This window comes from Podarcis bocagei, assembly GCF_964188305.1.
Source record: "Podarcis bocagei genome assembly, chromosome: 12".
Classification (NCBI taxonomy): domain Eukaryota; kingdom Metazoa; phylum Chordata; class Lepidosauria; order Squamata; family Lacertidae; genus Podarcis; species Podarcis bocagei.
Genome location: NC_138137.1, coordinates 38,592,262 through 38,609,893, shown reverse-complemented (window position 1 = coordinate 38,609,893; position 17,632 = coordinate 38,592,262). Strand labels below are relative to the sequence as shown.

General features: G+C 46.5%; 1 protein-coding gene and 1 long non-coding RNA gene across 2 annotated transcripts in view; one reads left to right on the top strand and one right to left on the bottom strand.

Moving 5' to 3' along the window:
- Positions 1-17,632, top strand: part of NEBL (nebulette) — a 190,435-nt gene that overhangs the window by 7,688 nt on the left and 165,115 nt on the right. The gene's annotated exons all lie outside the window — the stretch shown is intronic.
- Positions 1-17,632, bottom strand: part of LOC308569421 — a 33,972-nt gene that overhangs the window by 16,124 nt on the left and 216 nt on the right. The window contains exon 2 of the long non-coding RNA XR_014000712.1: positions 13,751-13,932. This is a non-coding gene — a long non-coding RNA (uncharacterized lncRNA). The remainder of the gene's footprint in view (positions 1-13,750; positions 13,933-17,632) is intronic.

Sequence of the window (17,632 nt, the reverse complement as noted above, 5' to 3'; positions counted from 1 at the left end):
AAACAGACGTGGCTGCCGCGTTAGACGGCTCTCCCGAATCTGCACGGGCACTTGGAAGTAAGCCTCTAAAGCGACTCAGTGGAGACTTCTTCAGAGTGAAACTAGTGGAGGCTGGATTTCTTGGAAGTAGACTCCTACAATCCCGGGAAGCTTTACTTCCGTGTAGCAAGGCTGCATGCCTCTCCACCACTACTTAGGAGGAAGGAGTATTGAATCCAAGTGGAAATCGACGCGTGTTTAGGATGGCACCAGAAGGATTTGTTTGGCTGAGAATGCTCGCCTCCGCGCCCTAGCCACCCTCGTTCCCACTTCAGACCCTTGATCCTGAGCTTAGGACTTGCAAATGAGTTCCCATTAAACCTTTTCCCCCCCCCCCGGTAGCCTGTTCAGGGTTGGCTCGTGGGAGAGAGAAGGAATGAAAGGATCTTCGAGAATCCTGGCTGAGGCAAACTCGAAGTGTGTTAAGTCTCATGGATTTCAACGGTAGATGTTTGCAGCGGGATCCGCATCGCGTTTGTGTGAAATAAAATCCCATTACTAATCAGTGTCCCTTGGACCTCAGCCCTTAGCCAGCGCTTAACTCTCCCACTGAAATAAAGGCTCAACTTTGCCTGGATAGACCCCCGCCTAGTATTACTCCGAAGTACGGTAATTCTCATTGTGTTCAATGGGGCTTACTGGATCTGAACCAGAGTCACAAGATTCTGGAAACGAGGTAGAAGATTTAATCAGTTAAACACCCAGATTATCCACAGAAGGGAATATCAAACAAGCGATTGTTAAGATCGTTTCTAAAAAGGGGACAGGGCTGATTTGCAGAGCCCAGGATTCTTACAAAAACCCAGCTAATCGTGTGTGATATTGAGGCAGATCACCGAAGCGCTACGTATCTCCCTGATACCTAAATAAGCGAGTCCCTCAGGAGCCTCAACAGGTCTTTAAAAAGTAAAACAAAAACAAGAACGGAACAAAAATGCAGATTTTTGGATCTCTCGTAAATGCGTGTCCCTCCGTCCTTTGCATCGGCGCAAAACTGCGCACCTTCTAACCCTAACAAGTCGCCTTCGATGCTCCCAGGTAAGCGAGTTTAGGGCCACGGCGAAGCACAGCGTCAGCTATTGGCATAATTTCGTTGTAACACCAGGGGAACCAAAGGCGTCTTATTTATTTCCTTTCCAGCACAGTACAAGATCTCGCTCAGGCAGGATCCCGTATCAACGCTCCGCTCCGCTGTGTGGGCTCCGGCGCGAGCAATTAACAGGCTGTGTCTCTCAGGCATTGGAGAGGAGAAACGCGGACCGGCAGCGCCCCCTGCAGGCCATTGCCTCATTGCAGCAAAGGCTTTCCTCTTAAAGGGGAAGTTGCTCTTTAAGGTGGACTGGTCCGAGTAGCAGAGCGATAATAATAATAATAATAATAATAATAATAATAATAATAATAATAATAATAATAATAATAATAATAATAATAATAATAATAATAATATATAAAATAAAAGCAAAATCCCTTCATTCTCAGCAGATCGTTTTCATTACGGCTCGACCGCAGTATTGATCCCCTCCAGGAATCTACCCGTCTCCTTTTAATAAGAAGGATTCCCTCTTCCGCCGCTCCCGCCCCGCGAATATCTTCAGATATCCGCACGGTTTGCATTTCCCTCTGTTTTTATTGCTTTGATATGGCATGTGTTGCTGACTTTATTAAGTTGGCTCAGACTGTTGCTTCCCTTTCCCCTCAATCTGATGTAAGTAAATCAATAAGGGCAGATATAATACGGCGGGGAAGGGGATGGAGGGGAAGGAGACCGGAACACAAGAGCAGAAAAACAGACTGATCGCTTCTTTATTCTTGTTTAGTCTTAAAGCAGGAAATTTATAGACACTTAGCATTTATATAACGCTTTGGAACAGTCATGTCGCAGAACTGGAATTCCCCCCATCACCCCTGAACACTGGCCATGCTGGCTGGGCTGAAGGCAGCTGGAGTCCCCCAGCCCAGCCTTAGAGTGCCCAAGGCACTCCATTATAACCAACCTGGTGCCCTCTAGATATCGTCGGACTCCAACTCCCATCAGCCCCACACAGCGTGGCCAAAGGTCAGGGATGATGGGAGTTGTGGTCCAGCAACATCCGGAGAGCCTCACCTCGACGACCCCTGACTTTTCCTAGACATCCTCTTCATTTAAGAGGATGGCACTATCACGCCCATGTGGCAGAAGATGGATGGGAAGTGGTGGGCAGAGGGTGGCTCCAGCAAGGCCAGTTTCTAGGGTAGGAGCGAGCGGCTCCAGCTGTGGCTTTTCCCGGCTCACAGCTTGCAGTCCCGGCGGCTCTGCTCTGCTATTCTGGAATAGAAACATCACTCGCCTGCAGATCGTGTCCTCTTCGTCTCACCACCTCAACCCAACCCTTAATGAAAACGAACTTTCTCCTGCTGCTGCTCCGGCGTGGTGTAGTGGTTAGTGTCTCGAATTAGGACCTGGGAGACCCAGGGTCCGGATCCCCACGGGGCCAGGAAACTCGCTTTGGGCTAGTCATGGCCTCTCTCTCGCTCTCCTACCTCACAACGTTGTCGTGAGGATTAAATGCACAGCCCCTTGAGCAACTTGCAAGAAAAGGTGGGATATAGGCGCAACAAATAAAGGATAAATATCGCGCCCCGGCCAAGGTTCCGACGCAGCCTCCACCGTCCACCTAGCGAGCTTGCCACCGATTTCGGACGGGTGCCCGCGGGGTATAGACGGGGATCGGCATTAGTGGGCTATGGAGAAACGCGTCCCTCCGTCCGCACGCAGGTAAGCCGAGGTCAGGAGGCACGTCCAGGAAACGAATCGCGGAGCTGAGTCTTGTGGAGGCATCGAGGAGGACGCGAAGCTAAGAACAGCTGGTGCAGCATCAGTCCTAGGTGGGGAACACCGAAGCAGCCCCGAGCCCTCTCCGCTCCTGCGGTTTCCAACGACTGGTCCTCGGCAGCATCCGCAACAAGTCCAGACCAACGCTGGCATCGGGCTCGCGAGGAAGTCCTTCTGAGAGCCGTGGGTCTTGCTTAAGCTGGGGCAGGATGGCTGTCTGCCCCAGCGAGAAGCAGGCTGCAGAACCAGCCGCAGAAGGAGCCACACGGCACGGCCAGCCAGCTGCTCCTCCCGGGGACGCGCTTGGTGCACCAGCCCTGCGCTCCCAACCCAGCCCGGATCTCCACGGCCCCGACGGCAGCTCGACACCCCCTACCACCCTCTCCGGCCCCGACACCTCCCGGTCGGTTCTGAGCGCAAGCTCGGCTGCCGGGACCCGGCGGGTGAATTCCCCCTGCGCGGCCGACGCTGCCTCCTTTTTCCGTGGGCAGAAAGGATGGGCGAGGGCCAGGCGGCTCGCCGCCGTCGAGCCAGGAAGCGGGGCAGCCGACGCGCGCCAGGCGAGAAAGATCCGACGCCGCCGAGATGCAGGAGAAAGCAAGCAAGAAGACGCCGCTGGTCCTCGCTCCTTGCCTGCGTCTCTGTCTCTCTCTCTCCCCGGCTGCGCAGCCTGCAGAAGAGGAGCAGCGCGCAGGCTGCTTCCCGGGGCTGCGCCAGGGCTGGCACCGCGCCAGCGGCTGGGCGCTCCGGGGAAAGAGCAGCCGGCCCCACTCCCTCCCTCCCGCTCCCCCCAGAGCTCTGGCGGCCAGTTAACCCTTTCCGGACGCCTCTCGCCTTCCCTGGCACCCGCAGAAAAACAGCCCTGTGGCACGTCGCTGCTGCTGCTCCCGCCCTCTCCCGATCCTCTTGGATTCGTGCCAGCTCCGGCGAGTTTTTAACGAGCATCTCAGCTGACGCGAACAAGCCGCTGCGTTGGCTGCAAAGCGTGGCTGGTGTCCCTAAGCCTTCCCTCGCTCCCTCCCCACGTTCCCCGTCTCCCCTCCTGACATCGATCAGTTCCAGGGTTCCTCGGCCTCGGGACCTCTGGTCTATTCCGTCTCGGGACACGCAGGCCAAGCCGTAATGGAAAGAGCGCCTCTGGCAACGTACTGAGTGCTTTCCCTGCTCTGTATGAACCGTAGCCTAATCCCACGTACCGACTTGGGGCAAGGGTCGGGGGATACGGTCGCATCGCCAGGGTGTGGATCGCACGCACCTCTCTCAGTTTCCCTTTCAAGGGACCAAACCTCTTTCCGAGGCTGACCCGTTTTCCTCCGCAGGCGAAAGAGCTGAACTGAAAGTACATAGGCGAATAAGGTCTACGGCAGCGGTTACACCACCTCAAGTGCCCCCCCCCCAGTCGTTTCGGACTACATTGTCCATGCAGGGTGGAGCTGATGGGAGTCCAAAACACCTGGATGACCCCCGCTTGGTATATTCAGGGAACGGGAGCCTAGAGAGCATCACCCTGAGGCTAATAGCAGTTTGAGAACAAAGACCTCTGCAAGGCCAAAGTTCTTCATCCCTGGCCTAATAATTCTCTTTGAACAACTTCCCTCTTCCAGGAGAATATTCCATTTTGCAGGGAAAGGGGAAGAGGAAGGACGCACTGAACACATTTCTAAGGCTTGTTAAAAATGATATACAGCTAAAATCTGGATACCTGGAGAATATAAAGTGTAGTGGAGTTCTAGGAGCAATTGACACCACAACTAAAATAGGGAAATTGTCACTGGATTCAGTTGCTTTGGGTTCTGCCTTTTGCAAAAAGAGGATCAGACAAATTCATGGAGGACAAGGCTATCAATTGCTCTCTCCTCCCAGCTCCCACCACTTACTGGTATTTGCTGGTATTTAGAAGCAGATTGCTTCTACAATGGAGGTAGAACTTAGACACCGTGGTTAGTAGCAGAGGGGGAGAAGAATGGTGCAAAACTTCAGCAAAGCAGATAAAAATATTACACAGTGAGCTAATTGTGAAACAACTGTGGAAATGTCTGCCTGATGCCAGAATAATGCCAAAGTTGGTCCCAGGAGATCCTCACTTGGGTCGGCCATATCATTATGACTGAAAAGGTACTCTCTATTCATCACCTATGTTTGGTGGGAAGGTTCCAGCAGACAAGCTGTTCAGGGCTTTATAGGTGAACACTGACACTTTGAACTGTGCTAAGAACCCAACTGGTAGATTAATACAGGGGAGCCGTGATCTGAGTGCAGCAATTGGTGGGTTTCTTCCACTCATTTATTCCCCATGGAAAATCTTCTCTTGGGAAGGGAACTTGGCGAACCAGCAGCAAACTTCTCTTCTAAGAGCGCTGTCCTTTTAAAACAACCACAACAACGGATGGGCCAGGGGTTGTTTTGCTGCCTTCATGAAAGGACTTCTTCTCTCTCCTTTGGAGCCATATGGGCACCAATAAGTGACAGTGCAAATCAAAGCAACCACTTACTATGTCCCTACAGGCTTGACTTCTGCTGGGTCAGATTTGATGGGGATTCTTGGGCATCCTACTATAGTTTTCTTTTGATTCCTCCCCCTAAGCACACACACACACACACACACACACACACACACACACAGTGGTATGTCCTCAGCATAGGAGATTAAATGGCCTGTGATTTGTCAGGCTTTACTGTGGCTTGATGAGTAGATGGGGAGTTTGCTTATTTCTGCTTTTCTGTTAAAAAAGCATTGCAGACAAAACAGTGCTAGTTTTTGTAGTAGCTACTACCTCTAGCTACTGTAGTACAGTGCCTCTGATACCCATCCCACACAGTCAGTCTAGGCTGTTACCATGACCAATGGTATCAAAAGCCCCAGAGACATCCAGTAACAGTAACAGTAACAGTAACAGTAACAGTAGTAGTAGTAGTAGTAGTAGTAGTAGTAGTAGTAGTAGTAGTAATAACAACCCTCCCAGCTTTCTTCATGGCATTCAATGACCACCAGACTTTCAAATTTAATTTGGCAACTTCATTATATTACATTGCTGGCTTCTCATGCAGCAATTGGAAGAGAATGGTGATTTATTTATTTATTTAGCATTGCCCACATTTTCCTGCAACAGTTTCCCCCTGAACTGTACCTAATAACTGAGCTTCATCCCAGCCTGAGGTTGTTTCAGAGTGCCCCCCCCAGGCCCCCCTCCCCACCTTTAGGAAAATGAAAGGGAATGCGCTGCAGGGTGTACATGGGCATTACACACCTGTAATTAATCTAACGAACTGCTGGTAATGTGAGGCCCTCCCCCCCAAAAAAACCTTCATAGGTCTACAGCTGAAATAACAATTATTTGGCAGTAAAATAAACGTCACCCCTTGTGGTGCCCCCAGACGTACAAGTGAATTACAACAAAGTACATTCATGGTGTGCGTGTATGGTGCTAGGACATTCCTGCTACATCATTTAAATAAAGGGCCCGGTGATAATTGATGCGCCAGGGGACTGTCAGAGGGGAGCATGGCACTCAAGAGATGAAAAGGCTCGGCAGCCTCCACGCCTCCTTCCCCCCCCCCTCGAAAAACCATGCGATTCCCATTAACCCTTCCGGGCAGCTGAAAGTCCTCTTCTAAGATCGGAAAAAATAAATTAAACTGAGTTCCATCGCTCTTTGCTGTTCAGTGGTTTGTTATGAGTTGTGCTGTCGTTTTTTAAAAAGCGATTGTGTTATTTTATAACTTTTTAGGTCTTCTGTTTCTCTAATATTTGATTTTGTTGCAAACCGCCCTGCGACTCGTGCAAAGGGCAGCATGCAAATGAAATCCATACATTTTGATTGAGTCTGCCGGAGTATGGCTTCCCGTTCCAAAAGAGCGGAGCTCAGGCTTTTTCTGGCCGGTTTCCACCTAGAATTCCAAATATTCAGAGGCGCTCAGAATGCGGGTGTGTGTGGGGGGAAGCATTGGGTGTGAGCTGGGGAAATACTGCTCTGTTGCTGTTTCCAGTCTAATCGTAAAATCACTCGATTTCACACATTTTAACGACCTCCTTACAGAGCTGGCAGATGGGGATCTACTGGTAGATAGCAGAGTGCTTTGCAGCAGAGCAGCAAAGATCTTGGCTTCCCGCTGCTTAACAACAGCAGCAACAGAAAGCTTCCAATTAGGCTGCGAAGGCGAAGGGAGCTTCAGCTTAGGGGGGAAACCTGGAGTGGATTTATTGTGTGGGAGAGCAGTGAGCTGAGTTCTGGAACCGAAAACAAATTCCTGGACTGTGCATGTGCTCCGAGGCAACTTGCTCCTAATTCTAAGAGTATTTTCCCCACCTCTCCACTATTTTGCATCTGGCTTAGGCTGCTGGATTTTGGAGAGCGAATAAAAATAAAGGAATAAAAGAAAAGCAGATTCCAGAAGTCTGTTCTGGAACTATTCCACTCCACTTCCGACAACAGTTGGCAAATTCATTTCACGTGATCCTGTGAATTGTGGGCATCCTACAATTTTGAGCATCACATGACAGGACAGATTCTGAAATAAAGATGTGCTCTCCCAAGCCTACATTCCCAGCATGTTTGCACTTCTGTGTCTCCGTGACACGTATGCTGGCTTGGTTATGTCCGCAGAATAGTAAATGAAAGGCCCCCAAGGACGTTCTCTATGGGGAGCTGGCTTCAGGCACCAGGCCTGTTGACAGATCAACTCTGTGTTACAAAGTAAAAGGTAAAGGTAAAGGGACCCCTGACCATTAGGCCCAGTTGTGGCCGACTCTGGGGTTGCGGCACTCATCTCGCTTTATTGGCTGAGGGAGCCAGCGTATAGCTTCTGGGTCATGTGGCCAGCATGATTAAGCCGCTTCTGGCAAACCAGAGCAGCGCACAGAAACACCGTTTACCTTCCCACCGGAGCGGTACGTATTTATCTACTTGCACTTTGATGTGCTTTCGGTTTCTACAGCCACAGCAGGCACTGCAACTTTCCAACAGCTTGACCTCACCCCAAAAGGCGCACTCCTCCGTTGTCTCCAGCGACAGATGAATGCCAACAACAGCAACAACAACAAAATGATTAAGGATACAATCCTATATTTGGGAGTAAACCCACTGAATTTGGTGAGACACATTTCAGAATAAACATGGACCGTGCTGTTAAAGGAATGGGAGTTTAATAATGCTGGAACAGGATACATTTAGCAGATTTTGGGGTTCAGAGCAGGGAACAAGATTCAGGAAGCCATATAGGAAATAAGATCATTTCCCCCCCTTTTTCATTCTCTTTGAACTTTTGTTCACCATGCTACACGCACTGTGTTTTTGAAAGTTTCTATTTCTTTTAACTAAGATAAAAAAATTTGCAGGTCTGGAGAGCTCACCAAACATGTGGTAACATTGTCACATTTTTGGTTGGCCCCATTATGTTTCCAAACTGTTTGGCAAGGGACCACCTATGCCCCATATTAGAGGAATAATGGTCATAATGCTCTATGGAACCACTATCTCTGGAGGCAGTATATCACTGAATACCAGTTGTTGAGAAGCAGCAACAGGAGCCAGGAGCCTTTCTGCCTTGCCTGTGGACTTCCCACAGTTTGTCATTTTGCGACATAGATCAGGTAAAAGGTAAACGACCCCCTGGACGGTTAAGTCCAGTCCTTAGTTGATCCAGCAGGGCTTTTCTTACATCCTTATTTTAGGCAGGCAGACAGGGTTGGGGAACCAGTGGGGAGCCTCAGGCCTGCTTAGAGTTAGAAGGAAGACAGGAAAGGGCAGACTGAGCTCTGCTAAGGATTTTGGCTGCAGGAAAGAGCATTCAATACATTCTTTCTCTGCCCAGCACGCACACACAAAATTCTACATGTGCATGTCTAACAATTATTTAACCCTAAATCTTCTTTGTAAATAACTGTTTCAATGTTATCAAAAGAGAAGTTTGAACTATAGTAAATGGGTAATTACTACTGATAAAAGATGGAAGGCTGACAGTAGTTGGCTTCAAAGAACTTGTACCTCTCCAGTTACAAAGCCGATTAAAGACCATTGAGGCCACTGTGTGGGAATGTTTACAGTGGAATGTAATGCCATTTGAAATGCCCAGTTTTAAGTAAATTAGTACAAAAAAATTGGCTCTGTTTTAAAATCCAGTTGCCCATAAACTTTGGCCCAAATCATCCATCAACAAACACACAAGTCATTAACTCTGCCTGGGAAGGTTTGTGTGCTGCTGTTGACAGATATGTTATTTTAGGTCCAATTCCCATGTTTTAAGCTCAGGATGTACCTCTAAACTTTTCTATTGTGTGCCACATATCTAGTATAAGCTGCAGCATTTCACTTGGCAGGCTCAGCATTAATGCTGGATTACAACCCTCATAGCTTCCAGCCAGATCAGGGATCAGGACCAGATCCAGACCTCCAGAGGCCCTAAGCACAGAAAAGGTTGTGGTGCCCCCCATGTAAGTCAAAATAAAAACAATACTAAATAAATAAAATGTAAAATAAAACTTTTTTTAAAAAAAACTAAAAACTAAAACATAGATTTGTTGCAACACCCAACAGGATCTTATTTCCTTGCATTACTTTGATCTGCATTAGTTGGATGCCCCCTAGTTTAGGTGGGGAAAAGTAATAGAAAGAACAGAAAAATGGGGGAAGAGTGTGTAATGAAGTCTAACAAAGGCCTGATTTTCCACATGGAATTTTTTTAAAAATAGCGAATGACAAATTCTTAAAAGAAAAAGACCCCTCTTTTTTGTGACCCTGCTTTGCTGGTGCCCTAATGATGTGTTGAGATTGCCTATTAGGAAATCCAGCACTGTGAGGATTGATGACAGTTGGAGTCTGACAACTGAAGGGTCACAGGCTAGTTAGCCATGCTCTAGACCAGCCTTTCTCAACCCTGGGTCCCAGATATTGTTGGATTACAAATCCCATCATCCCTAGCTAGCAGGACCAGCGGACAGGGATGATGGGACTTGTAGTCCTACCACATCTAGGAACCCAGGGTAGGGAAAGGCTGCTCTACACACACACACACACACACACACACACACACACACACACACACACTACTCACCACTGTGGTGGTGGAGGGAAACAATGCATGTAACTTTTAGATTTGGCCCTCAGCCTAGTCTAACATCAACATTCAGTAACACAGTTTCAGAGAACGATACAGAAATACCCAGACCACTTCAAGCTGCATCCATCCTGTAAACAGAGAAAGATTTGGATCCCAAATCAAGCAAGCCTGAAAGTATTCAGTTACCTGATCTTTGAAGGGAACTTGGAAATGCAGGCTACTGAACCATTTCAGACTTGCATGTTTTTGGATTCTCATTTTCTCTGATGAAGACCTGGATGCAACTTGAGACTGCTGGGGCTTTTCATATGATTTTCTCCAACACGTGTGGTTTGGCACTCAGACTACTGATTTTCTGCTCTGTGTCTCAGTAGAGTGCAACCCTCCTGCTGGATTGCATTGTATCTAATATAGTGTAGTGTGGGGCACAGATAAATGTATTAAGCAGCACTAGTATTGTGTAGGCAGCCACAAAAATATTTGACCTTTCCCTAAACATGAACGCACAATACAAGCATTACTGGAGCAAAGGAAAATGAATATGCACTGAAGTGGCTACAAACAGTTGCTATTGTGTCTGTAAAGGAGAAATGGAAGGGAAGTTTTGGGAAGGGACCTTGACTCGGTGGCAAAGCATATTTTGCATGCAGAAAGTCTAGTTAAAAGGATGAGGGAACCTTTGATGGGAAATACCTCTGCCTCTGCCTTGGGCCCTGGATGGCTACGCCAATCAGAGTACACCCAGGGTAGCCAAAATGGTGTCCTCTAGATGTTGTTGGACTCCTAACTCCCATCAACTCCAGCCAGCATGGTCTGTGGTTAGGGACGATGGGAGTTGCAGTCCATCAACACCTGGAGGGTGCAATGTTGGTTAGACAATCAGAGTAGATACCAAAGAGTTTGACCTGGTATGAGATAGCTCCTCGGGTTCCTATCAATAAGGGTTTGATTTAATTTTCTATTCACATAAAATTGAAGTAGTGGTCAGTAACCAGCATACCATGGACCAAATCAGCACCCCTCCCACTTTTTTTTGTCAAAGTAGCCAATTGGCAAGACTAATTGCTGATCAAGGTGTTGGATATCACACAATACATGTCTGTAAATATTGGTAATAATATTTTCTAAGGTGCTCACATATTACTTTTGATTATACTTATTTTTGAGCCGCATTGTGTACAGAGTGTCACAAAATGGGAGCATTTTTTTTTTTTAAAAAAAGGGAGACCATGTTTTGAAAATCAAAATTTCAAGCTGCTGGATTGTTTCTTGAGAGATGTAGCAAAAAACGATAGTGATGGATGAGCTACCTAAAAGCCAGAGTAATGTGGTGATTTTATAGCCGTATTCTTTAGGAGTTAATGTAGTTAGATGTTCATCTAAGAGATTATGAATTGGAGAGAGGGGATGTTTTCACAGGCCGAAAGTGGTTTCTGGAGAGCAGCATAAAAGCCATGTGGAATAAGCCATAAGAGCTCATAATTTCGCCATAAGTGCACAGTCAAAGATAGAGCAACATGTTTTATTCTGTTAAAAATGGACAGTGCATGTCAGCTGCAAGGAGCTGTTTTTAAGAGCTGTGCTAACATAATAATAGCATTTTAGAGGGAGAAAAGGTTACATGGCACATAAAGGCCCTCACAGCTGCCTAACAAGTAGTCTTCAGAATACTCACAATTCCCAGGTTCAAGTCATTAATGCAATTTTACATTCCACTTCAAGCGTGAGGGACTGTGCAGTTCACAAACTGTTCAAGTGTGTGTACATGTGCCGGAGTGTATCTATTCTCAGATTAATGCGCCTAACATGGTTGAAGAGCAGCTAGCCCCCCCCCCCAAGAGATGGGAATGGAAACAAACACACACAAAGCAATGCCCCTTTTTTCTCCATACAGCAGTTTGGTTCAAGTATCCAAGTGTGTTTCAAAAGCACACCAATCTGAGCAACAAGGACATGTCACTGGATTGTGTCACTTCTAAGGTGTACACTCCTGCAGTAATAATCACGAATGCAGTGAAATGCATCACAGGTATGCCATCCTTGGGACCCCCCGAAAACTAACTAAACCTATTGTTGTCTGAAAATGGGTGTGTACAGTGCAGCTGATTTGAATGCTGAATGGAACACAGCAGTGGGCAGCCTGAGTTAGTTCTATCAGACCTGGGTGCCTGCCCAGAAACCCTAGAGTGAGAGACTAGGGTGATGTCAGCCAGCAGGTTCAAGGAACCCTATTTGTTGTGAGATTTGGGGGTTGATCTGTGAGTTTGTTTGGACCTTGGGTAAGAGCCATGGTAGATGGGTGGAAGCTGAGGATGCTGAGTGGTGAATTGTGTCAGAAGAAGGCATTTGTATCTGTGTTTATTTATTATTGGTTTGTATTAATGGTTTTATTGTGTGTTTTTGTAACATTTTTCTGTTTTTCTAGTTTGCTGTACACCACTTCTGTCTGTCTGTCTGTCTATCTATCGGTATAAAAATTGCTGAAATAGAAAATGGCATCTAATCTATATTTCTTGTTCTCATGTCTACACGGGAAGGGCTAGTTATTTTAACCCCCTCTCAATGGGAACCTCCTACCCCAAATTAAAATATCTTCCTTTTAGATAGAAATCAAACTCCCAATTACCGTAAATAGTCATGTAGTTTTGTTCCACCTGCTTAGGATAATCCAGATAACAAAGAACAGATTTAGCCAACAAGAAATTAGAAATGCTAGAACCATTTTCCAGTGATTAGTTTACACAGACTACAGCTGAGGAAACTAGGTGAAGCATCTTTGCTTTCATCAATGAAGAATCAAAGGAGAGAAGACTAGATGCAGACATCATGTTTCAAACATTCAGCCAAAGAACTATAACCATATAATTGAGCGTGGGGAGCACATGACATTTTCCAACTTGAGATCTGCATTCCCTTGTTGGTAACCTTCTGGAGGTCACCTGCCAATGGTGGGTGGGGCCCCAAGGCAAAAGTGGATGGAGCAACAGGTGTAACTCTTCCTTTTGTAGGGTAGGTTGCATTTCAGTCAGAGGTTTCTACTGAGCAAGACTGGCCCAGGGAGAGTTCAAAGGACCAGACAGAAAGGCCAGGAAGCTTGCATTTGCTCCTTGGTCCTGAGGTTCCCCACCTCTGATAGAAACCTCATCTGTACTCTTCAGTTGGTCTCCATTGGCTAGACTGCTCCTAATTTGTACCTAGCAACTGAGCCTTCAGAAGTATATATCTGGAGAATGAAATGGCAACTGACTTCATTGTGGGGGAACCCTACAGTTTTGCAAAATTTATAGGATGAGGGAGTATGAGAAAAAGACATAATTTGTCACCTAAATGTGTTTTCTGGGTGTTATTGTTACCCTCTGCTCTCTGGGTGATAGTTCAACATTTTTTGAAGCTAAGTTTTCCAGCACTCTTGGATAGGAAGTTGGTCAAGCTGTTTGCTCTCCTGAACTCTTAACTTTTTGATGGATTTTGGAAAAGTATGTAATTCAGTCACTCTCTAATGAATCTCTCTTCAAACTCTCCCACTCAACGTGCCCCAAGAGGGGAGCATCCCCATCTGGGGCATACCCTGTACCAGGTCAAGGGAAAACCCAGGAGAGGCTCAAAGGGTTATCAAGTAGCAACCGTGTGTCAATAGCGCCATTGTTCCTCTGTTCGATTCATCCCATCTGTCATTCAATGGAAACCCTACCTCCCATTCTTACATTATTAAAAGACATTCTCAAAAGATCCCTTTACAGCCCTCAGAATTATCTTTTCAATGCCCCCAAAGCGATCCCAGAATGTTATCTTGAAAGCATCTGAGCTGCTTAGTCCGTCTTTAGATGCTTTGCAAAGAGTTACCTGTGTCTAGTCAATGGCCATGAAGGAAAATGGGGTGTTTAACGTGCTGTTCTGGCAGCCTGTTCGGAAGGAGACCAGGTGTATTCTGCTCTTGGCATAAATTTCACTTCCTTCTCCTGGATTACAACAGCTGCTTCTCTGATGAGCTCCAGGTGGCAAATCTTGATAGGCCTGGTACCAACCTGTTAATATCCAAATGAAAGAATAAACCTCTTTACTGACACCCCCCTTCTTTTTCTTTTTAATTAAGCTTTAAACTAGAGCAAAAGCCTTACAGAGCACTAGGCTCTGTGTTAATAATGCTGACTTTAATTATAGACAGAGGCATATCTACAACAATCCCTCGCACCCTTGGCAAGGAGCTATATTGTCGTCGTCCCCGGTGTCTCTTGTGTCCTTGGCAAAGAGTTGTGGTACTTACTTTTGAGGAGACATGCACAGGACTACACTTTAAATCACAGCAGCTGCCCCTGTTTAATTTGCTGCTCAGCCCACAGAAAAGGGAACTTTTGGAGTGTTGAATTTGAAATGGTTTCATTTTTAAGGCTGTTCACTTAGGCTATCATCCTTACATTGTTTGGCATCTGAAATAAGAGGCAGTAGGGTTGCTGTGTGTGACGCTGACTGGCTGTAGTGAAGAAAAATAATAATGATTCTGTATACCTGTTTAAAGGCATTGGTTTATTTATTGTTCTCTCCTAGGCCTGAACTCTAGAGGATGTTGAGCCCAGAGCTCTTTTTTCCTTAACAGTTTTGTGGGCTGTACTTAATGTTGGCTCTCTTGCATGCAGTTTAAAGGAGAGGTTAATGGCCGTGATCGCAGAGGAGCTCTCCTTCCCCATGGAGGTGAGAGACAACTTTGCCTTTTGTGATGTGTTCCATTGGCCAGGCTTTCAAAGGGTGTGTCACTGCAGCTGCTGCATCAAACAGATTAAGTTAATATGAACTTCAAAACTAGCCCTGTCCCTCCTGTTCACAAAACACTTCAAACACAGCAAGGCATGTCATCTCCCAGATGATTGAGGCTAATCCACTTAATCTGCCCCCCTCCATCTGAATGCAAACTACTGGGACATACCCAATTACATCTCTTCAGTCAAAACAAACTCTTCATTCCAAATACTTCAGTCAGTTTTTAATAAGAGCTTTCCAGCTCTTTGCAAGTATCAGCCAAGCTTCCTAACCCACAAAAATAGCTCTGGGAACACTGCAGGAGATGGGGCGGGTACACTCATTTCTGGCAGAGTGCCATCAGCCCTGGTCCATTTAAAAAATATTAGGCCACTTCCCTTCAGAGTTTCTACATGTACTTAAGAGCAGCAGTAATGGAACCAGGGTCATCTGTTGGTGAAATGATTATTTTGTCCTCAGTGTCCCACAGATGCACCTGAGGTTTGAACACTCCGCCTTGCCTTCATTATTTTAGACAGAGTTGCACAGATATGTAATTAAGGAGGGAAATATGTCCAGCCCTGTCTAGCAGCAAAACAGAAGCAGACGTGCAAATATCTCATTTTGTAATACACGCAGGATTGTCTGGACTCAGTTTAGTGAAGAATTAACTGTTTTGTGCTGCAGCCTGAACAACTGACTAACAGCGCTCTGAAAGTTGATATTTCAAGTTCCCTCGGGTATTGGCCCAGCTGTAGGTTGACTGCATGGTCTTGATGTGAGCAATACTCCACCAGGCTTACTTCTGCTCTGTGTTAGGGCCGGCCTTACCATTAGGCAAAGTGAGGCAATTGCCTCAAGCACCTGCCATGTGGAGCAGCAGATTAGCACCCACAGCGCCTGCTGCTTGCCTGCACTGGCTTGGCTGGCCCTGCCACTGCCTGGCAACACCCTCCCTCCCCTCTCCCCATTTCCTACTCTAGGAAGATAAAAGGGGGTCCTTCCTTGGAGACAGAAGAGTTCTAAGCTGGATAGCCACGAGACTGCCTGCATCATGCTGCCTGGCCTTTCCCAAAGCAAGAGAGGGACATGGTGGGAAGCTAAAGCAATGGCATACAAAGTAATGGTAGTAAGTCGAGGGAAGCTGCCACCATTGCCGTGGAGAGTATTAGCTGTGAGGGTACGAGTAGTGGTGTGATCTCTTGCATTGACCCTGCTCTGTGCTTTCCAGCCTTTTTCACTTGCTCCTGTTCCCAGATCCTAGTTCTTGGCCTTTACTCTGGTTCTCCCTAGTACCTGCTGCCACGTTTTGATTGTCTGCCTCATTTCAACTGTCTCCTGACCTTGGCACTACCTCTGTATGCACTCAGGTTCTTCATGTGAGCTTCCTATAGGCATCTGGCTAGCCACTGTGAGAACAAATTGCTGGACTAAATGGGACTTTGGCCTAACGTAGAAGATCTCTTATGCCCCTCCCTGATCTAAAGCATTTTGCAACCATGAGATAAGATAATTCCCCTGTGCTGGTGATCCATGTTTTTTTTGAGTAAGTTTATCATAAATCAGTATTGCCACCACATGCTATAGCCTATAGTAGACTGCATCTTGACTCCTTCAGAATAGTAATAATAGGTTCGTTCTTAGCTGTGAAGGAACAACTTGTGATGGCAAAATAGTTGTTTCTATCAGTTGCAAGTCCTACACAACACCCCCAAGAATTTTGACAGTGATCTCTATTGCAACGTCTATTGCTGTTATTTTGGTATATTGATACTTTAATGTCTTTAAGCCATTTCTGCTACCACTAGACACTTGTTTTACATAAAAACATATCATCTTAAATTCTCCTTTTGATAATTGTTTTGCATCTTCTTCCCCTTCTGTTTATTCAGCCCTGACACCTGGCTTTTTATTTGAGTTGATGATATGCCTCTCTCTTCCATGTCTGTTCAGAATCCGGAAACGTTTTTTATATGAAAAAAATCCCAATTGATCCCTTAATGATCACATCAGAAACATCAATGAGGGAACCTTTCATAATATGTCTTCCTGATCCCACAATTGTCCCACCTAGCAAATCTCCCTTTGATTTCAAAGGAAGTACTGAAGTCTAACAACTGCAGGATTATTATCAGTTGGCTTGTTTCCTCTGAGACTGAAGCTAGTGTTTTGCTTGAAACTAGTTACTGAAAGTACTTCTAGAGAAGTTTGTCTGTCCTCCAACACCATTTAAAGTTAATTGGCTGGCATTGTAAATGAGAAAGCAGCCCTACAATAGGGGTCCAACACCATGAGATAATATACTGTGTATCAATGAATGATTTACTGGAAGGAAAAGAGGTCTCTGCTGAATCAGCAGACAATGGGGTTTGTGAATATCATGTTAGTAGACACTAGTAGTGGAATGGGCATGGCACCAGTTACAACCATGCTATCCAAAGGGCTCTTTTGCCCCAACTGAGTTCTAAGGTGACCAATATTATATAGCACCTTGGCCAGTGTTACCTGCTGCTTAGTCAGATCTGTCCTGTACAATACAATTGGTCTACCCTACCGTGAGTCATTGATACACAACTGAAGGTTTTAGGCATTTATACTGCATTACACGCAGGGCCAGGGGACACGGGTGGCGCTGTGGGTTAAACCACAGAGCCTAGGACTTGCCGATCAGAAGGTCGGCGGTTCAAATCCCCGTGACAGGGTGAGCTACCGTTGCTTGGTCCCTGCTTCTGCCAACCTAGCAGTTTGAAAGCACGTCAAAGTGCAAGTAGATAAATAGGTTCCGCTCTGGCGGGAAGGTAAACGGCGTTTCTGTGCGCTGCTCTGGTTCGCCAGAAGCGGCTTAGTCATGCTGGCCACATGACCCAGAAGCTGTACACTGGCTCCCTTGGCCAGTAAAGTGAGATGAGTGCCGCAACCCCAGAGTTGGTCACGACTGGACCAAATGGTCAGGGGTCCCTTTACCTTTACACCCAGGGCCAGCCCACCTAT